The sequence below is a fragment of the Notamacropus eugenii genome, chromosome 1 (assembly GCF_028372415.1).
Source record: "Notamacropus eugenii isolate mMacEug1 chromosome 1, mMacEug1.pri_v2, whole genome shotgun sequence".
Taxonomy (NCBI): domain Eukaryota; kingdom Metazoa; phylum Chordata; class Mammalia; order Diprotodontia; family Macropodidae; genus Notamacropus; species Notamacropus eugenii.
In genome coordinates, this window is record NC_092872.1 from 37,250,957 (window position 1) to 37,273,696 (window position 22,740).

The 22,740-nt window shown below is 41.5% G+C and overlaps 2 pseudogenes; both read left to right on the forward strand.

Annotated features, from left to right (window-relative positions):
• Positions 1 to 12,134: 12,134 nt before the first annotated feature.
• LOC140500066 (splicing factor 3A subunit 3 pseudogene) lies at positions 12,135 to 13,572 on the forward strand (annotated as a pseudogene).
• A 7,469-nt stretch (positions 13,573 to 21,041) lies between these two features.
• Positions 21,042 to 22,528, forward strand: LOC140500117 (splicing factor 3A subunit 3-like; annotated as a pseudogene).
• The last annotated feature ends 212 nt before the right edge of the window (positions 22,529 to 22,740 follow it).

Below are 22,740 nucleotides of genomic sequence, written 5' to 3' on the forward strand. Positions count from 1 at the left end.
AAAGCATGCAGAAAAAGGAAATGTCCCAACCCTAGCAAAGGATGGTAGTCAATTACAAGAAAAGTTGACATATTATGTAGGGTGTTAAGGTTCATGAAGTACATTATCTCATTTGAGCTTCACAACATCCCAGTGTACTAGCTACAAACGATAATATTATCCCTATTTTATTGATGAGGAAACGAAGGATCTGAGGGCTTAAGTAACTTGCCCATGGCTACACAACTTGTGTACATCGAGGTAGGATTCAAACTTCTATCTCTGACTTTCTAATATAATTCAATTCCTTGTTTTTATTGCCATCTTTTGTTTTTATATCACCTTTATTTCCAATAAGAGTCCTTCCTATTCCCCTATCCAGGTAGCTAACTGTTATAATAAAGAAAAAAGAAAAAAAAAGTAGCCTTGGAAAATATTAACCAAATCTGACAGTCTATGCAGTGGTCCATGCATTAGTTCCCCACTTCTGCAAAGGAGGAAGAGAGGTAACATTTTCTTGCTTTTTCTTCCTAACATGAAGAAACTCAGAAACACAGGAGCGAAAAGATCCACAGAATGGAGTCTTAGAACATGTTAAGATAAGTTGATGATAGAATTACTTTGTCTAGGGGAGTAAAGATCAACATTTAAAGGTTTACCCTCCACAATTAAGAGTTCAGGAACAATCAGGAATGAAATCTATATTCACAGAGTTGGGGGGTGGGGTGGGAAAGACTTTGTGCAAGACCCTTTGAATAAACTCATAAATCGTTAGAGCTACAAAAGAACTGAGGATTTAGTCCAAGCCTGCCATTTTAGAGGGGACACAACAATTTAGGGGGAAAAGTTTTAGTTCAATTACCAAGAGATCTGGAACTGAGAGAAACTAGCTGCGACACCTTGGATATGTCAATGGTCTCTCTAATTCCCACTTTCCTCATCTGTAAAACAAGAAGGTTGGATTTTATTTTTAAGGTCAATAAATTCAATCATAAATTGAAATAAACCAATACACATTTATTAAGCACCTATTGTGTGAAAGGCACTGTGTTATGGATAAAAAGGAAACAGTCCTTGCTATTAAAAAGCTTGCATTCTCTTAGGGTAGATGATATATATATACACATATGTATGTATATATATCTATATATACATACAGATACGTATATGTATGTGTATATGTATGTATATACACATACACATATATACATATATATGCATATGTAAGTAGGAAGAAAATAAATACATATAGTTTAGAGAGGGAAGACACAAGCAGATGGAGAAGCAGGAAAACCTTCATGTAAAACATAGGGTTTAAGCTGAGTCTTGAAAGAAACAAACAAGTGTATGAAGTAGAAGTGAGAAAGGAATACATTCTAGATATGGGGGACGGCCAATTCAAAGGTTTAGATACAAGGAGATGTCTGCGAAGGGCAGCCAGAAGAACATTTAACCTAAACCAGCGGTCAGCAAACTATAGCCAGGAGAACCAAATCTGTTTTTATATGACTGTTTTTATATGACTCTGACCTAAGAATAGTGGTTACATTTTAAAATATCATAAAATTTTATGTAAAAAAAAAAAGTAACAACTATTCTTCACTCCCAAGCTGTACAAAAATAGGTGAGGGCTGGATTTGGCTAGTCCCTCTGGCCATTAGTTTGCTGACCCTTGGAACTATAGATAGTGAAACAGGAGTAATATGTTTGTCATCTGAGCCATATTGCGAAGGGTTTCAAAAGCCAAGCAGAGTTTATTGTTTATCCTAGAGGCAATAATGAATCACCGGAGTTCATTGTATAGGGGAGTGACACAGTCGGACTTGTACTTCAAAAAAAAATCTTTCTGGTAGGTGTATGGGGATGGATGGGAGTAGGGAAAGATTTGAGGAGGGGAGACCAAATTAGAAGGCCATAGCAAAGGCCCAAGTTAGAGGTGTTAGAAGTAGCAAAGAACTGGACTAAGGTTACGAGTATATGAGTGGTTAGGAAGGAAGGAAACAAGCATTTATTAAACACTTACTATATGACAGACACTGAACTAAGTGCTCACAATTATTATCTCATGTGGTCCTCAAAATGACCCTGGGAGGTCAGTGGAATTGTGATCCCATTTTACAATTGAGGAAACTGAGGTAGAGCTTAAGAGACTTATCCAAACTCACACAAAATGTATGTTATTATTCTCCTTTTCCCATTTATTTTATTTTTGCCCCCTGTTCCATTCCTACCTGCCTGGATAAGACACTCATCAGACTGTGCTGCTACAACAGCTGCCTGACCATTTCTCCAACCTATAGTTTCTTTCCCTCTCCAATCTATCCAGCTTACCACTTCCAGAATCACTGTGCCATTATTCAACTTTAATTATGTTAAATTCAACTTTCATTATCCCCTCCCAGCCCCAAAGTCTTCAGTACCTTCATATCACCTACCAAAGAAAGTCCAAATTCTTTAGCGTAATACTCAAGGCTTTCCCCAATTTGCTTGCAATGCATATTTCTAATCTCATCTCCTATTACTTCTTTTACCCTCAGCTGAAACAAAACTTCACTATTTGTCATTCTTCTAACATACCTCATTACCCCATGCTTCCTACCTCCCTGCCTTGGTCCATGCTATTCATGTATCTGGAATGCCCTCTCCCATAGTTTCCCATCACAAGACTTCTCTCTGCCCATCCTTCATGGTTCAGTAAATATACCATTTTCTCCATGAAGCCTCTCTTTTTCACCAGCTAAAAGAGGACTCTTCTTTCTCAGAATGCTTAGCGTACTTTGTTTTTATCAACTGTCTTTTTCTTGTCCGTTAAATTTTAAGTTCCCCAATTCTCCTCCCAGACCCTCCTCCATCCATTTTATTGCCTCTTCTGCACTTGTAGCACTACTTTGTATTATACACATTTGCATACATATTTTATCTCCCCTGCTAGATTGCAAACTTCTTGAGGGTAAGGACGGTGCCTTATTCTTCTATGGATCACTACAATCGTAAGAACTCAAACATTTCAAGAGTAAACCAATGCATTAGAGTTGAAGAATGTTTGTGGCTCTCTCCAAGATTCGCAACTAAGCAGAGTAGAGAACAAGGAGTGGAATTCAGGTCTCCCGGCTCTCAGTCTCTGGCTTCTCCTCTGTGCCCTACCCTTCGATTACACCACCCTGCTCATTCTTCTTCATTTATCATGTGAAAGTGCACAATATTCTCCTTGAAGCCTGTCCAAGTGTGTAGGACTTATTTTAAAAGGATTAAATTACTTTCCAGGGAAATTACTTCTGTCGGAGAACTCTCTTTCCATCAGTCGACTTTTTATTTATTTATTGCCTGCAGAGTTTAAATAAAGATAATAAATTGCATGATCGATAGTAACAACTAAGTTGCTTTGCTTAAAACTGGTAATGAAGTATATAGATTTCCCATGAATAATTGAGGCAAATTGCTCTTGGCAAGGCCTGCTCCTCCCTGTGCTGCTCCAGAGTCTGCATGGGCAAAGAGAACAGATTGAGTAAGATGCTCCCACATCCAAAGCCTTTTACCAGCAGATGACTTGCTCCTCAGTCTCTTCATCTGAAAAGTGGTGCAAGCAGATAATTCAGTATCAATATGATTGTTTCATAGAGCGATTTATAAAATAAAACACTACTACAGACATGCCAGCTGTTATCTGTATTATGAATATTTGAAGTAAAGTCTCTCCCATTCAGTGAATTAAAGGTAGGTAGCCTGCTTTTTCAGATTTGCAGATGATATAAAGCTGGGAAGGAACCCTAACACCCTGGACATCAAAGTCAAAATTCCCTCCAAATTCCCCAAAACCATGGTAGTGATATTTTCTTGGCAAAGATACTAGAGTAATTTGTCATTTCCTTCTCTAGCTCATTTTACAGATGAGGAAACTGAGGCAAATGGGGTTGACTTGCCCAGGGTCACACATCTAGCAAGTGCCTGAGGCCATATTTGAATTCAAGTCCTCCTGACTCCAGGGTCAGTGCTCTATCCATTGTACCACCTAGCTATCCTAGGAATAGGCAATGTACTGGAAATATCAATGGAGTTTGAATCACTTAACCTTTCAGGTTTCAGTTTCTCTAGATATAAAAGTTAGGGAGTAGGACTGGATGGCCTCTAAGATTTCTAAACCTATGATCCTACAAAGCTGAAATTTAACAAGGAAAAACTTAAGAAAGTTCAAAAGAAAATCAATGTCACTGAATATGATGGAAAGATATTTTAAAAATAAAATTAAGGGGTGAGAAAGAGGAATACACTGGAAGAAAGAGAGGTAGAATCAGGTAAATTACCTCAAATAAAAAGCAAGGAAAATCTTTTACAGTAGAGGGGAAGGGAGAGGAGGAGAGGTGGAGTGATTCATCAGAATTGACTCAAAGAGGGAATAACATACACAAGCAATTGGGTATAGAAATCTATCTTACCTTACAGGAAAGTAGTGGGGAAGGAGATAAGAGCAAGGCAGGGGTGATAGAAGGGAGGACAGATTGGGGGAGGGGTAGTTAAAAGCAAAACACCTGAGGAGAGACAGAGTGAAAGGAGAGAGAAAACAGAATAAATGGGGTGGGGAGAATAGGATGGAGGGAAATGCACTTCTTGTGCTTTTTGCCTTTTGTTCTGATTCTTTCTTTACAACATGACTTATTAGTACAGGATTGTACGATATAGTCTATTTCGAATTGTATGCTCCCTTGGGGAGGGGGAAGGGAGCAGAGAAAGAAAAAAAACTGAACTCAAAATCTTATAAAAGTGAATGTCAAAAACTATCTTTACACGTAATTGGAAAAAATAAAAAACTATTAAATGGTGGGGGGAATGAACATGGCAAATGCAAGATGAGGAATATTTAGGTAGACAGCAGCTTGCATAAAAAACAATAAATTCCGGGTTTTAGTAAATTGTATGCTTATCGTGAGAATAGCTAGGTGGAGTAGTGGGTAGTGCTGTGCCTGTAGACAAGAAGAAAAACTGGTTCAAATCGGCCTCAGACACTTGCTAACTGTTATGACCCTGGACAAGTCACTTAATTTACCTCAGTTTTTTCATCTGTAAAATGAGGTGGAGAAGGAAATGTCAAACCACTCCAGTATCTTTGCCAAGAAAACCCCAAATGGGGTCCCAAAGAGTCAGACACAGCTGAAATGACTTAACAACAAAAAAGAACCTTGTTACAAATCAAAGCTAACGAAATCTTAGACTATACAGGTTGGGGACAATTTAAGTTTCTTGAAGGCAAGAATTGTTTAATTTTTGTCTTTTTACCTCCTGGGATAGTGCCTGATAGATGAGGGGCCATCTCCTATCATCCTGATCTATATCTTTCCACTGGATCCAGATGACTCTAGAGGAGAAAGTGAGGCTAGCGACTTTGCATAGCTCTCCCTCACTTAAATCCAATTCACTTGCACCTACCTGATGTCATGGTCCTCTTCTAGAATGAAGGGCAAACAACAGCCTGATACATAGGAGGTGTTTAATAAAATGCTTGTTAATTGACTTGGGGATAATAACCTCATTGACACTCTGCCCTACTCCAAATGCATTTGAAATATTGTGTTCTGTTCCAGAAAACTGTACTTCATCTAGGACATTAAGTTGGAGAGGATGCAGAAGAGGTCAACCAGAATGATAGAGGTGCCTGAATTCAGCCCACAGGAGGATCCGGGGTTAGTCTGGAGAGGAGAAGACTTCCAGAGAGCATGATCACTGTCTATAAGCACTTGAAGGGTTGCCATGTAGAAGAGCTGTTCTACTTGGCTCTGGAAATCAGAACTAAGAGGCAGAATGAAAATAACTGATAGATGACATCTATACAGCACTTTTTATGTACCAGTCACCGTGCTAAGCATGTCACAATTTTTAATAATAATTGTAGTTAACATTTATATTAATACAACTCTTAACAATAACAGTAGGTAACATTTATATGATGCTGGCAGGGTGCTGAGCACTTGACAACTATTATCTCATTTGTTCCTCATAACAACACTGGGAGGTAGTTGCTATTATGAGGCAGATAGAGGTTAAGTGACTTGCTTGGGGTCACAGGGCTAATAAGTGTCTCAGACTGGATTTGAACTCAGGTCTTCCTGAATCCAGGCGTGATTCTCTCTACCCACTGTGCCATCTAACTGCAGTGGGTGGAAGTTACCATAAAAAAAAGTAAATTTATGCTTGATGTCAGGAAAACTCTTCTAATACTCCTAAAGATATCCTAGAGTAAACTGAACTAACTAGGGAGATACTGAGTCCCCTGTTCCCAGACATCTTCAAGTAGAAGCTGGAAAACTATGTATACAAGACATCGTAGAGAGGATTCCTGCTCAGGGACGGATTGATTTAGATGGTCTTTAAAGTCCCTTCGAACTCTGAGCCTCTGTCAGTGCCAATGTCAAAGGCACAGTCCTACAGAAGGAGGGAGGTAGCTAAGCATTCCAGAGGCCAGAGAGGCCTTTATCTTTGTTGTCAGGTGATTTACTAGCAAACAGGACTGGATGGCCTCCTAGCAGTTTCCTTAGGCAAGATCCAATTCTCAAATAACAGATAAGCTAAAGCTGAGAGCTTGTCTTGGTGGAAATTACAAAAGCTCAATCTCCCTCCAACCTGACATTCAGATATTCCCTCCAGATATTAACTTCTCTGCATTCCCAGTCACATGATGCCACCCTTCCTCGCAGCCAGGGGCCAACTGTATGTATAGGGATGTCCCTGGGAAGCTTTGCTCCTTGCATAGAGCCTGAGCCCTCAACAGAATGAGCAGAGAACATTCTCAATTAAAGCTCATGGAACATCCTAAATCCCCTGTGGAAAAAGGCCATGCCCAAACTGCATGTTTGCACTGCTCTAGACCAGCGATTTGGGGAGGGGAAGGAGAGGAGCGGTGTTTCTGGGTACAATCTCAGGAACTCTTCAACTCAACTATTATATGTGTCTACTATAGGCCAGGTCTGAGTGAACTGCAACCATAAGTAAGACAAGATTCCTCTACCCTCAAAAAACCTACAATCTCATAACCCTCTGGCTCTTGTCCCTTCTTCCTGCTCTAATTCCCCTACCCCCGTTCATAGTAAGTTATCAACAGTACTATACTCAGTTCAAGTTTTGAATGCAACAAAACTATTTTAAATGGTTTAAAAATTGATTAGGTTATTAGATAGATAGATAGATAGATAGATAGATAGATAGATAGATAGATAGATAGATAGATAGATAGGTAGGTAGGTAGGTAGGTAGGTAGGTAGCTAAGAAGATAGGTAGGAACATAGGTAGGTAGATAACCTTTCTTACTCAGCTTGGGAGATGTCTCAATCACTGTTCCATGTGTCAGTCATACAAGTTCACTCCTTCCCCAAAGTTCTCTTCCAGCAAGCTATCTGAAAACACTAGGTGCCCTCTGGGATTCCAACCAACTTACTATCTATCCCAAGCAAACATTTGTTATGCTTATCTCCAGTTTTCACAGACATTTCCTGGTGTCAACTGGAAACCAAGAGACCTGGATCCTAGTCTCAGACACTTTGGACAAAATACTTTACCTCTCAGGGGCTCAGATTTCTTAGATATAAAATAAAGGATTAAACTGGACCTCTTGTCCCTTCAAGCCCTGAAATTCTAGATCAGTTACTATCGGTTTCCAGCCTTTCTTTTCTTTTTTATCCATCTCTTCCCTGATCTCTTTCTTTTCTTCATCCATTGCAATTGTCAGGCCCACATGGTTGTTCCATATAATGTTGTTTAATCCCTACTGTTTCCTCTTAACATCCTATTTAACACTTGTCAAGTGGCATATTACAAGCTTAGAATAAACAGGGGGTCAGTCAATCAACACAGAGTGCTAATGTTACCGGTACTTTGTGCTGAGAGAGAAATGATGAAGTCCAAGGTGAGCTCTTTGGAAAGTAAGCATATACTAGCCCTTAGACTGGTTCTAGTGACTCCTTCTACCATATCCCCTAGAAGGCTGGGGGTAATAGAGAAACACACAGACTGCAATTGACGTTGTCTTTAAGGTTTATTGCCTGTTTGGCTTGAGACACCCACAAGGAACATAATTAATCATACTAACACAGACTGACCCAATGCATTAGAGCCCTGTAGAGAGCTTTATGTAATCAATAGTTTCTCTTTTCCAACTCCTCCCTCTATATTATCTGTCAACCTCTCACCAGAACTCCAAGACAAAGTTTATTTATAATTTGTTAGTGCATTTTCCTTCTTTGAATTATATTTTATTTATCTGTTTAAATGTTATATCCATACACATTCCATCCCCAATTTAATAAACCAAGTCAGCAAGTATTTATCAGGTGCTTGCTATATGCAAGGCACTGTGCCAAGAACTAGAAATACAAAGACAAAAAAAATTAGTTTTTTCCTCAGTGTAAACTCCTTGAGGGTAGGAACAATAATGTTTGTTTTGTCTTTGTATCCTCAGCACATAGCACAATGCCTCACACATGGTAAGTGCTTGTTAACTTGAAATGTAATTGGATGGTGCCTCTTCATTTTCCATTGTATACTAGCATGCCAATCTTCAATAGTCCATCTTCCACTGGACGATCAATAAGAATGCTAACTAAAGAAAAATTCCCAGTAAGCATGAGTCCCTTAAGAACATGGTTTTGGCAATTTCACTTTAACAGGCTAGTTTTTCAAAACTAAACTGAACTCCATGATCCCAGTTGTGCATTACTAGCATTCATCCTCCCATTCCCTTCAAACATCTCAGTTCACCAAGAGCACCAACCTAGAATCAACATTGAAAAATACCTCTCAATTCTCATTTCATCTAAACCATTTCCAAGGATGTCATTATACAAATTTCCTTCTGAACCTTTCAGTCTATCTCTCACCTGGGCTCTAATATCCTCCCATCTGATCTCCATACTTATAATTTCTTCCTTCTCCAGTCTACCCTCCATACAGCTTCCAGAGCTATCCTAAAGCATAGATCTGACCATGTCCTGTTCCCGCTCAGTAAACACTAGTAACTCTCTATTAACTATGGAGTAGAATACAAATTCCTCTATTTTGCATTTGATGCCCTTAAGAACTTTGTTCCACACTACCTTTCCCATTTTATTATACTCCATACATTACTTTCCTTTGTGTGCTCTTTGGTTCAACCACACTGATCTTTCTCCTTCTCCCCCAGGACATTCCAGCTTCAATTACCGGCTGTCTCCCTGAATGGAATGCTCTGTCTCTTCACTTCTGCCTCTTAAAACCCCATTTTCCCTTACAACTTTGATCAAATGCCACCACCAACATAAGGTTTTTCTTGACCTCCCCAACTGTTCACGCATCCCCATCCAACAAAAATATGTCTGTATCATACATGTTGTCTTACTTGAGAGAATATAAGGTCCTTTACGGCAGGGATTATTTCATCTGTCCTTTTTTGTATCCATATTGTGTATCTCCAGTGCCTAGCACATCAGAAGTGCTCAACAAATTTTGGTTGCCCAGGATCACAGAGCCATTAGAGGCAAGATGCAAAACCAGATCATCTGTCTCCATGTCCACTGTTGTTTCCACAACCTCACACTACTTTTCTGTCTTAGAAGGGAACTTCAATGGGGGTTTTTGTTTGGGCCCTGATGTTGGTTATGCATTCAGAACTTACTTAGCACTTTCCTTTGAGGAATATAGAATTTTAAAAAAGGAAATAAGAATTTGTTCATTGCCTACTATGTGCCAGATACGATACTCAGCCCTTTTTGCAAATGTTACCTACCTTGAGCCTTACAACAACTCTTCATTTTAAAACTGAGGAAACTAAAATAGAAAGTCAGGGTTAAGTAACTTGCCCAGAGTCGCACGGCTAGTAAGCGTCTGAGGCCAGATTTTAACTTTGATCTTCCTGTCTCTGGCGCTGCACTCTATTATCCATTATCTCATTTTAAAAGATCTTTCAGTAATAGGCAGAAAAAAAGCACAGAATCCTTAATGGGACTTCTTCAAGTTATGAATGGATATTCTCCTTAATATAAAATGGAAAACATGAGAAAGATGAACCTATAATATCACCAAGAACCAACTGGAGACAAAAAATAATAAAACCAGAAAGAAAACAAGCCTTGGTTCCACCACCCCTATCTATTCAATGCCCTCTTCCCTTCCTGTAAGACCTGTTCCTCTCAGCCTTGCCAGGCTTCTTTCTTGTCCAGAAGGTATTCCTCAACCTAAGGATATTTACTTCTGAGTATAGAATTTTCTAAAATGCTAAAAAAAATTAGATATTTTGTCAAAGCAAATGGAAGAGATGTTTTTAACTGGGGGAGGAGAGGAGCGATCCTTCCTAGGGAAAACCTTAGAGGGTGTATAGTCCAAACTCTTCATTTCGTAGCTGACTAATTTGCAGCTCAGAAAAGTTAAATGATCTGCACAAGGTCATACAGCTACTCAAGGAGCAGAATGTGAGATCAAGGCCAGACCATGTGCTTGATACACTGGCACAGAATGGAGTTTCTCCAGTCACACTATGCAAGGAACACTGGGGTTGAGTGCACAGTGCTGGATTTGGTGTCAGAAGAGGTAAGGAGGCTCTGCTAGCTGTGTGACCTTGGACAAATCACTAGTACAGGGGTACTTACATTTGTAAAATAAGGGAGTTTGTCTAGAACATGGGTTCTTGGCCTGGTGTCTGTGAGGTTGCTTTAGAAATACTTTATGACTATATTCCAATATAACTGGTTTCCTTTGTAACACTGTATATTTTATGTTAGGCGTTTAAAGGCATTCTTCTGAGGAGGATCCATAGGCTTAGCCAGACTGGCAAAGTGGTCCAGAACACAGAAACAATAAGGAATTTTTGGTCTAAAACTGCTCAGAGGTCCTTCTGACTCTTTAGGCCTAGTGACCTCTAGTAGACCCTTCCTATTCCCCCTGCTTATAGATCTACTCTCTCCATACCATGGGTCATACCAACAGGGCAGGGTCCTGGTGGTAAGGGGCATCTTGGGAGCAAGGAGGCTTTATCAATAAAAAAAAAAAAATGAAATGAGGTCAGATGCCACAGCTAACTATGAGAAAAACAAACCAAAAAATGGAGAGGGAGAGTTTTTGTCTCCTTACAAGTTCTCTGCCAGCAGGCAGCCCTGAGGCTTGCTTCTGGGGAGTCACTACCTCACTCCTGTGGAGAGGAGGCCTTGGCAGGCTGTTTAAGATGCTCTTGCCATGGCCTCTGGCATAACAACAGGCCTCTGTTCCCCAGGACAAAGTGTACAGCTCTCTCTGCCTTGGCCTACCTCCCCCCACCCTCACCCAGGCCATTCCTGTCTCCTGTTGTTCTATGCCCAGGCTGACCACTCCTTGTAAGGGGGCAGCTCAGGACACAGACACACCAAGAACAGGCTCAGACGCTTTCTGCTTATGAGACTCTGGCCAAGTCATTTCCTTTGTCTGAGCTGCAGTCACCTTGCAGATCTAAATCCCAGGATTCTATAAAATACTGAGATGACTTAGAGGCAGCAAAGCATCACAGGAGGGTGCTCGATAGGGAGTTAGGAAGACCTGAGTTCAACTCCTACCTCAGACACTACCTGGGTGATCAAAGGCAAATCATTTTTCTCATCTGTAAAACAGAGATGCCAACAGCCCCTGACTCCTAGGGTTGTTGAGAGGTGAAAATAAGACAATACTGTAAAGCACTTCAAAAACCTTAGAGTGATATATACAGTTGGGTCTGGAGTCAGGAAGCCCTGAGGCCAAATTTGACCTCAGTTATTAGCACTGTGACCCTGGGCAAGTCACTTAACCTCTGCCTGCCTCAGTTTCCTCTTCCACAAAACAGGAATAATAACTTCTGCCTGCTTCGTTTTCCTTCTCTCCAAAATGAGGATAATAATGACATCTGCCTCCCAGCATTGTCATGAGGGTTAAATGAGATAGTATTTGTTTGAGTGCTTAGCATAGTCCCTGGGACATAATATATGATTACTAAATGCCTGTTTCCTTCTTTCCTTCTTGACAATTTTTCTATTTTAAAAAAAAGGACTTCCAGCACATGTGGAACCTTAGGGCAGAACCGTGGTGTCCTGGGGGTGAGGCACAGGAGCCTAAGTGCCCTGACCTTCACTGGTGGTGGCAGCAACTTCTAGCAGTGACTACAACTTCCAGTGTGAGGTGCAAGTGGTGTAGAGTACATGGAGATGACCTTTGAGCCCCAGAGGGGCTACTTTGGAGAGAAGGAGTAGCTCATGGACATCACAGTCCAGGAAATGCTCCTTAAGGTGTCCACGTTCCAGGATCCGATTAACTCAGACCATCGTTTGCTTGCTGTGCAGGCCAGATATATGGAAGTCAGTGAGAAGTTGAAAGGTTTGTGTGATGACCAGGATGGGTTAAGAAAAGAAGAGCTCAGGACTTAATGAATTTGCAGAAGTCTACCATAGACCCAAATGGATAAAAAGAATTCCTGTGGAAACACCCAAAAGAGATGTATGTGCCAATGTCACTGGAATTTGAAGAGCTCCTAAAATCCAAAGCAGATCCTCTGAAAAGGCACAACCCTTGGTGGAGCCCACAGATGAGGAGGGATATGACCTTTACCTGAACCTTCATGACTGTTCCCTTAAGTATATTAACTTGAAAGTATCTGAGAAACTGGATGGTACCATGTACTCATCTATCCTTGCCCAGATATTTGATATGCTCAAGGAAAGGAAGAGTGCAGAGTATAAGAGGTACCTGGAGATACTGCTAGAACACCTCCAGAACTTCAGGGACAGGGTAAATCCCCTACAAGACCAGAATGAGCTGTTGGGGAAGATTCAGAATGAGTTTGAGAAGTGGAACGATGGTACCTTGCTAGGCTGGCCAGAAGGGACAAGCAGCTCACTGACCCACACTGGGACCCATCTTGACCTCGCTGCATTTTCCTGCTGGGAGAAGGTGGCCTCCTTGGGCCTGGACAGACTAAAATCTGCACTTTTGGCTTTAGGAGTGAAATATGTTGGGACAGTGGAACCTATACACTATTCAGCATTAAAGGGAAGCTCCTGGAATCACCTGACTCCTCTGCTTGCTAAGGATACCAAATCAAAGAGAACCAAGAGAAACACTACGAAAAATAAAAATACTGCTTTCTTTAAAGCCCAGATCCACCAATGTATACATTCTTGGGGAGCACCACCGTCTCATGTGAAAATGTGCAACACAAACAGACAGGGACAGAAGAGGAAAGAAGAGGAAGATCAAATAAGTGAGATTGACAGTGAAGAGAATAGATTATCTATAACCCCCAAAACCTGCCCCTGGGTTGGGATGGCAAAACCATTCTCCACTGCCTGTATAAGCTACTTGGCCTCAATATCAGCTATCACTGAGATCTGTGGGAAGTACACCTATTGAACACTTGAGGCCTTCCAGAAGCTCTTTGCAGATGAGGTGCTTGGGCATTCCAAATACAGCTCACTTGGCTGTTCTGCCCCAGAAGATGCTCTTTCTTTTTGGGCCAAGCTGAAACTGCAGAAGGCTTCTGAATGGTGGCAGCCTGACATTGCAGTAGAGTACAAGAATGCCAATGGAAATGTGATGAATAAGAAGATGTATGAGGACTTGATGTGCCACAGACTGCTCTAGGGTCTTGAGGACAAGCTCCATGACTGGTTGAGCATTCTAGAATTTGACATATTTCTGTTCCACATAAGCATATGTTCCCAAAGACTCTACTATATGATCTAACATTCTAGCATGTGTCTCATGATGAGAAGAGATGGGGATATAATTATATATAGTCAAATATGTTTAATATATATAGTTAAATATATTTCATTTTTTGTTTCATATTAAAAAAGGATTCTTGGGTAGTTGGGTGGTACAGTGGATAGAGCAGCAACCCTGGAGTCAGGAGGACTTGAGTTCAGATCTGGCCTCAGACACTTGATGCTTGCCACGAGTGTGACCCTGAGCACGTGACTGAACCCCAATTGTCTTGCCTAAAAAAAAAGTTCCAGAAAAACAAATCTGTTTTTGTTTATTTGGGTCACATCTTCATTGATATGATACAAACACTATTCAAAGTTTGTCTGTTTGTAATAGTCCACACACACACACACACACACACACACACACACACACACTCCCTACCCAAAAGAGTAATTCACAATTTGGGTGCTTTGACTTGCAGAGATTTCATTGCTCCCAGTTTGCTGAATTTACTTTACCATATTAGCTGAGCCTGAGGAATGGGACCCAGGTGTTCCCAGACAGTCTCTAGCAGGTTTCTCAGGCAATCGCCATTTAATCAATGCCTGATGACGGCGATAGTGGTATTTCCATTGTAAGCGTCCCACGACTCCTGACATAGTCCCATCTTCCACCACCACCTACCCCAGCCCTTCCGACCAAGGCTCCCGTAGGGGAGGGCTCCAAAGATCACAGGATAATAAATTTAGACTTGAAAGGGACCTGAGAGGCCACCAGTTTCCACCATATCATTTTAAAAATGAGGGAACCGAGTTCCAAAGAAGTTAAAGTCATTGCCCAGAATCACAGCTAGTGTCTGAGGCAGAGTCAAAGCCAGGTCTTCCTAACTTTCAGTTTGGTACTTCCCCCCATTAGAATGGGAACTCTTGGAGAGCAAGGACTATCTTACTTTCCTTTTTTGTACCCTCTCCACTCATCACAGCACAGAGCTTTGCACATGGTACTGAATAAATGCTTTTTAGAAGATCCATTCTTTAATTCATGCAGCCAACTAAGCATATGAGGATAGAGTTGAGCCTTGATTTAGGCAGAGAAGAGGGAGGAGAGGAATTCCAGAGTGGGGTAAGGAGATGGGCAATCATCCACTCTACGTGGCTACCTCTCAAAATAACATTTAGGACTGTCACTAACGTTATCTTGTCCTTTGGTATACTATACACCTAAAACCTCAGGCCTCTTGTAGTGTGTCCTGACACACTAGACTTTTGAATAGACACACAACCAAACCATCCATAAACACTGGATTCCCCTGATCTGCCACCAGAGCTTACCTGTGTGTGTTACTGTCTGTCTGGTCAACAATTCACTTCACTCATAGTACCCAAGTCAAATTAAAAGGAGTAGCAAAAAGGCCCTGATTCCTCCTTATTTCCTCTCCCCCCCCAACTCCCAAAATACACACACACCTACAGTTCCCCATCTCCCCAACACACTCCCTCAGTTTCCCTGATTTTGTAACACACAAAAACTTTGAATTGGCATTCTAGAGAAAGCCCAGAGTAACTGAGTAGTGTATGTTCCTTGTTTAGAGTCCAAGCACAGTTGACTTTTGACCCCAAGTGCATTAATTCTAATTCATGGTTCTTCATACCTCTACTCAATTTACCCAATCTACCAGAAAATTTCCCTAATTCCTTGGAATGGCATTGACCATTCCAATTTTCAGCTAGTTTGCTTTACAGTAAGAGACGTCTTGGGACTAGATCATTCAACGTATTTGCCCTAAATAAGCAAGGTCTTTCTATGGATCACTGCCACCAGTTCAGTCCCTTTCACTAACCCTGAATTACTTCCTCTGATTACAAGCAGTTCGAACTAAGTTTCCCCACTTAATCCAGTTCTATTACCAAGCCTGGCCTAATGTGAAAGCACAAGGCCACCTAGCATGAGCAAGGCATGATACTAAGTGTTTGTGGGAGATTCAGAGATTCATAAGACACAGCTGCTACAATGAGAGATAGTGTGGTATAATGACAAGGCACAGCCTTCAAGAACTCACACCACCTCCATACCATGACAAGGCATGTTAATAGGACTTTAATGGAGGAACATTACCATATACTGTTATTATTTTTTTATTATTATTATTGTTAAGCACTTCCAAGTAAGTAGCACAGTCAAAGAAGAGAAAGTACATTTTCTAGCTAGGATGAAAAAAGAATCTCTAAAGTCCACTGTGGGAGACTATGCTGTCTCTCCATTTAGAATACAAATGCCTTGAAAGCAGGGACTGACTTGCTTGTGAACACAATGCTTCTCACATAGTAAGCACTTACCACATGCTTTTTTATTTGTTCTTTCAATCATTTACTATGGGTATGAGTCTGGAAGGGGTAAGGGAGGAACAGAACACCAAAGAAGGAATTTTGAGATATATACAAAAGGAAAAGAGTTCCCATAGGGGAGCAGTAGGATGTAAGGTTGAAAAGGTAGATTGAAGCAATGATGGAAAGAAAAACACCACTAAAAGAGAGCAGAACTCAGACCCACAAAATGACCAATCGACTCCAGAAGAATGTTGGTGAAACCACCTTCCCATACAAAGTGGTCGTGGACGACTATTATGGAATGATGCACATATCTTTAAGACATAGTTGGTGTTTTGCTTAACTGAATTTCCTCGTTGGAAATTGTTCAGTTTTTCCATTGTGTCCAATTCTTTACAACCCCATTTGGGGTTTTCTTGGTAAAAATACTGGAGTGGTTTGCCATTTCCTTCTCCAGATCATTTTACAGATGAGAAAACTGAGGCCAACAGGGCTAAGGGAGATGCCCAGGGTCACACAGCTAGTATGTATCTGAAGTTGCTTTTGAACTCAGGTCTTTCTGACTCCACACTTGGCACTCTATCCACTGCACTACCTAGCTGTCACATTTCCCTGTTACCAGGAAGAATTCCATGGCAGAATACACCTGTGTGATGGGGAAAAAGTGAGGTAAGTTATTCCAAAGGTTTTTGTTTGTTTGTTTTTAAACATTAATAAAACTTTTCTTTTTAAGGTGAGTTGAGGCCAGCCTGTAGCCTTAAATCCAAGGCTAAAGAGTTTGGCATGTTTTTGTAGTCAGTGAAATCCGTGGAGTCTTTTTTATACCTTGTTAAAATATTTTAAACTGTTATCCATCATGGTGAGTCATCCCATGCCATGATCTTCCCAAACCCCAACCTGTCCTCTAGATGCAGCGGGAAATTAATATTCTTTATGGCCCTTAGGAGGCCAAGTAGGCTCTCTCTCCTTCTTTTCACTTTGGCCGAGGAAGCCTTGCCTTCATTTTGAAATGACTGGGCTCACTACAGGAGGTGGTAAAAATAAATAATTCCTTGACTCTGCTGATAAACAACAAGTTCATTTTTCATTGCTTCATGGAAGGAGCCAGCCCTTTCATAGTAGGCAGGGGTGACATGTTTCTTGATGGACTCTGTCACCTTCTTTGCCAGAACCATCAGCTGATACCATCGAGAAAGAATATGGCCTCATTTCTCTCTGCTACAATTGAACTAACACCAACCTCACCATTAGTCAGGGTCTGATCAGCCAAGGTTTGATTTTCTCAAATCCTTCTTCCATCCCTCAGGGCTTTTGAAGTCCCTACTTAATAGGAACTCAATAGAGTCTGGTTTACTCCTCCATCCAGAAGTTAGAATCTAGTTGGGATGAGAGATGAAAGGAATGGTCAGCTTCCAACTTATGCTGCTTCTGGTTCACGTAACATAGGAGGTATAAGAAAAAGAGCACTAAATCTGGAGTCAGAAGACAGGTTTGAATCCCAGCTCACCACTTATTACTTGTGTGACTTAACCCTTGAGGGTCTCAATTTTCTCATCTGTAAAATGAAAGGATTAGACTAAATGAATTCTAAGATTTATTCCAACCTAGATCTATGATTCTTTGATATTAGAAGGAAAGAAAAAAAGAAGGAAGACTAGGTTCACTAAAAACAAGTCTTTGGCCATCACTATCTCCCCTCAGGACCAACCTGTTCATTACTATCTTCTAAGATCAGTGGTCTGGGATTCACACATCATTCTTTTGACTGTGGTCTCTTTCTGATGTCTTGGTCCCTATTATTCCCACTCTGTTTCTTCCTGACACCGTGGCTAAGCAAATATCGATGCCCAGATAAAAACTATCACCCCAGCGGGTTCACCTGGGAGCTTGTGAATGAAAAGCGTTTCTGTGAATGAAGGACAATTCACAGCTAGTTTTCAGATGAGAGAGTGATGGACAAGAGCAATCTAAAAAGTGGAAAACTTGTGAAATGTGGGAAACCCATTCCAGTTTGATTCAGCAGGACGTGAGTTATAAAAGGAAGAGAAAAAATGGTGAATCAGCTGCTTCTCCTAAGGCGAAGGCTGTAACATGGGAGGGAACATGGATAAGTTGAGAATATTTGAAGAATATAGATTGTTCTTTAAAAAAAATGGAGCACCTGTACTAGCTATGATTTTACTTAGAGGAAAGAAGAGAAGAAGGGAGGTTGCAGAGATAAGCTGCTTCTCTGCCAGAAAATGGGCACAGTCACAGAATAAGAAAGGAAAGAGTATATTGGGGCTCCTCATTGGGGACAGGTAAGGAAAGCAACACTACCTAGTGTTCAGTCAAGGTCTGGAGTCACAGTCCTGGTTCTATCACTGATTATGTGACCTTGGGCAAGTTCACCTCCCTGAGCTTCAGCACTGTATGTACTAAAAAGATGGTTTGCAACTTCCGTATCTCCCTATGTCACAACACGATTGTTATGGCAAACTGGTATGGTGAAAAGAACTGTGGACTGGGAATAGAAGAACTGGCTTTTAGTTCCAGCCTTCGTACTTAATTGGGCAAGATTCTGAACCTTAGCTTTCCCATCTGTAAAATAAAGACAAAAAGCGTTCGTTGGATCTGATGTTATAGTTATGCCATCCCTTGCTCTCCATTCAAAGCATTGGTCAACCATTCACTAAGTGCTAGACTGAGAAGAGGTGCAGGGTAATGGAAAGAGAATGACCTCCGTGTAGCAAAGACCTAGATTCAAGTCTCACCTCTGGGCAAGTCATTTAACTTCTCTGTGTCTCAGGCAACTCTGTAAGATTTCAAGTTGTTGCAGATGTAGATTGGTAAAGGGGTTCTCTATACTCATGAAGTCACATGTTCAGGCCAAAACAAAATCCCACATAAAGCTCACTAACATGTCAGGCACAGTGTTGAGTGGGAAAATACAATCACAAAGAAGAAACAATATCTTCCTTTGAGGGGGTTTGCATCCCTTTGGGAGTAGAGGTGGAGGTAGGGCCACACTAGATGGTGCTGAGACCTTGCCAGAAACATAAGGCACAACCCAGATTCTCAGAGACACCCATGAATATCACTCCCATCTACTCCACCGCTATTCAATGCTCTCTACCCCTCCTATAATGACCTGTTCTCAACCTTGCCAGTCTTTTTTCTTGTCCAGAAGGTATTCCTCAACCTAAGGATATTCACTTCTTAGTAAAGAGTTCTCTTAAATGTTACATATTTTGTCAAAGTGACTAGAAGAGATGTTTTCAACTGGGGGAGGAGAGGAGGGGTCCTTCCTAGAGAGGACCTTAGAGGGTGTATAGTCCAAATTCTTCATTTTACAGCTGATTAATCTGGGGTTCAGAAAAGTTAAATGATCTGTACAAGGTCACCCAGCTATTCAAGTAGTAGAATGTGAGATCAAAGTCAGGTCACATTCTCCCTTCGTTGTCACAGAGTGGAGTTTCTCCAGTCACACCATGCAAGAGCTGAGCACAGAGTTCTGGATTTGGTGTCAGAGGAGGTAGGGGGGCTCTGCTAGCTGTGTGACCTTCAACAAGTCACTAGAACAGGGGTTCTTAAGTTTGTAAAATGAGGGAGTTTGTCTAGGTTCTTAGACTGGTGTCTGTGAGGTTGTTTTAGAAATATTTGTATGACTATATTCCAATATAACCAGTTTCCTTTGTAACACTACATAATTTGTGTTAGGTGTTTAAAGACATTTTTCTGAGGAGTGTCTATAGGCTTAGACAGACCAATAAAGGGGTCTGGGACACAAAAACAATAAGGAATTTTTGGTCTAGAAGAGCTCAAAGGTCCCCCTAACTCTTTAATCCTAGGACCTTCTAAAGAACCCTTCCTATTCCCCTGCCTATAGATCTGCCCTCTCCATCCCATGGCTCATACCAACAGGACAGGGTGCTGGTGGTAAGGGGCATCTTGGGAACAAGGAGGCAGAATGTTTTACCAAAAAAAAAAAAAAAATTAAATGAAGTCAGATGCCCCAGCTAACTAAGAGAAAAACAAGCCAAAAAATGGAGAGGAGGAGTTTTTGTCTCCTTACAAGTTCTCTGCCAGCAGGCAGCCCTGAGGCTTGCTTCTGGGGAGTCACTACCTCACTCCTGTGGAGAGGAGGCCTTGGCAGGCTGTTTAAGATGCTCTTGCCATGGCCTCTGGCATAACAACAGGCCTCTGTTCCCCAGGACAAAGTGTACAGCTCTCTCTGCCTTGGCCTACCTCCCCCCACCCTCACCCAGGCCATTCCTGTCTCCTGTTGTTCTATGCCCAGGCTGACCACTCCTTGTAAGGGGGCAGCTCAGGACACAGACACACCAAGAACAGGCTCAGACGCTTTCTGCTTATGAGGCTCTGGCCAAGTCATTTCCCTTGTCTGAGCTGCAGTTTCCTTGCAGATCTAAATCCCAGGATTCTATAAAATACTGAGATGACTTAGAGGCAGCAAAGCATCACAGGAGGGTGCTCGATAGGGAGTTAGGAAGACCTGAGTTCAGCTCCTACCTCAGACCCTACCTGGGGGATCAAAGGCAAATCAGTTTTCTCATCTGTATAACAGAGATGCCAACAGCCCCTGACTCCTAGGGTTGTTGAGAGGTGAAAATGAGACAATACTGTAAAGCACTTTGAAAATCTTCAAGTGATATATACAGCTGGGTCTGGAGTCAGGAAGCCCTAAGATCAAATCCGACCTAGCTTACTAGAACTGTGGCCCTGGGCAAGCCAGTTAATCTCTGCCTACCTCAGTTTCCTCGTCTGCAAAATGGGGATAATAATAACCCTTATTTCAAAGGGTTGTCCTGAAGATTAATTGAGATAATATTTGTATGAGTGCTTAGCACAGTCCCTGGCACATGCTTAGTAAATGCTTATTTCCTTCCTTGCTGCCAACTTTCCTATTTAACAAATAACAGTAATAATAAGGCCTTCCTGCAAGGGTGGCACTTTGGGGCTGAGCCTTGGTGTCCCAGGGGTAAAGCACAGAAGGCTGACCTCCCTGAGCTGCATCATGGTGGTGGCAGCTTCTGATCATGGCAGCTGCTGGCATGAGTTGGTGGTAGCTCAGAGAAGATGGCGCAGTTCATGGACATGATGGCCAACGAAAAGCTCATTAAGACGTCCATGCCCTGGGATCAGATCAACTTGGACCATCCTATGTGGGCTCTGCAGGACAGCTATATGGAATTCAGTGGGAACCTGCAAGGTTTTTGTGATGACCAGGATGGGTTAAGAAAGGAAGAACTCAGGACTATTTCAGGACTTAATGAATTTGCCAAAGTCTACCATAGCCTCAAGTGGATTAAAAGCACTAAATGAGATGTGTGCATCAATGTCAGTGGAATTTGAAGAGTTTCTGAAAGCCAAAGCAGATCCTAGTAAAGAAGGACAAAACTTGGTGAAATTCATAACTGAAGAAAGTTACGGCCTTTACCTGGACCTTCAGGACTATTACCTTGAGTATATTAATTTGAATGTACTGAAAACTGGATTATATCATACACCCATCTATCTTTGATTAATTATTTGATATTCTCAGGAAAAGGAAGAGTACAGAACACAAGAGATACCTGGAGACATTGCTTGAGTACCTGAAAGTCTGCATGGACAGGGTAAGGCCCCTACAAGACCAGAATGAGCTGTTGGGGAAGATTCAGAATGAATTTGAAAAGAAATGGGACAATAGTACCTTGCCAGGCTGGCCAAAAGGGACAAGCAGCTCACTGACCCACACTGGAACCCATCTTGACCTCTCTACATTTTCCTCCTGGGGGAAGTTGGCCTTCTTGGCCCTGGACGGACTCAAATTTGTACTAGTGGCTTTTAGGGCTAACGTGGTGAAACACCGCAAGAGAGAGTCCAGAGGCTGAGCATGAAAGCAAGTCCCTGGAATCTCATGACTCCTCTCTTTACTAAGAAACCCAAATGAAAAGGAACCAAGAGGGACATGGAGAGAAATAAAGACATTGTTTTTCTTGAAGCCCGGATCTATAAATATGTAGATTCTTGAGGAGCACCATCATCTCACATGAAAATGTGCAACACAAACAGATAGGGACAAAAGAGAAAAGAGAGGAGGAAAAGAAAGAGGAAATAAATGAGAGTGAAAGTAAAAATGAAGAGAACAGATTATCTACAACCCCAGAAACCTACTCCTTGGTTGGGATAGCAAAACCATTCCCTACCGGCTGTATAAGTTACACGGCCTCAGTATCATCTATAACTGTGAGATCTGTGGGCAGTACACCTACTGAACACCTGAGGCCTTCCAGAGGCCCTTTGCAAAATGGCGTCATGCTCATGCCATGAGGTGCTTGGGCATTCTAAATACAGCTCCCTTTGCTGATGTGACCCAGATTGAAGAAGCTCTGTCTTTGTGGGCCAAGTTGAGACTGCAGAAGGTTTCTGAATGGTTGCATATTGTTATGTGAGATGGTGGTGCCCCCAAGAATCTACATATTTGTAGATCTGGGCTTCAAGAAAAGCAAGTGTAAGAGGATGCCAGTGGAAGTGTTGTGAGTAAGAGTTATGAGAACTTGAAATGCCATGCACTGCTCTAGTGTACTAAGGACAAGCTCCATGAATGATTGAGCATTTGAAGATTTAACATATTTTTATTCCACACGAGCACAAGTTCCCATAGACTGCTACATAATCTGACATTCTAGTATGTATCTTATGAAGAGAAGAGATGAGGACATAGTGAAGGTCTGAAATATTTTCAATCTTTTGCTTTATATTAAGGGTTCAGAAAAAAATCTGCCTAAATTCC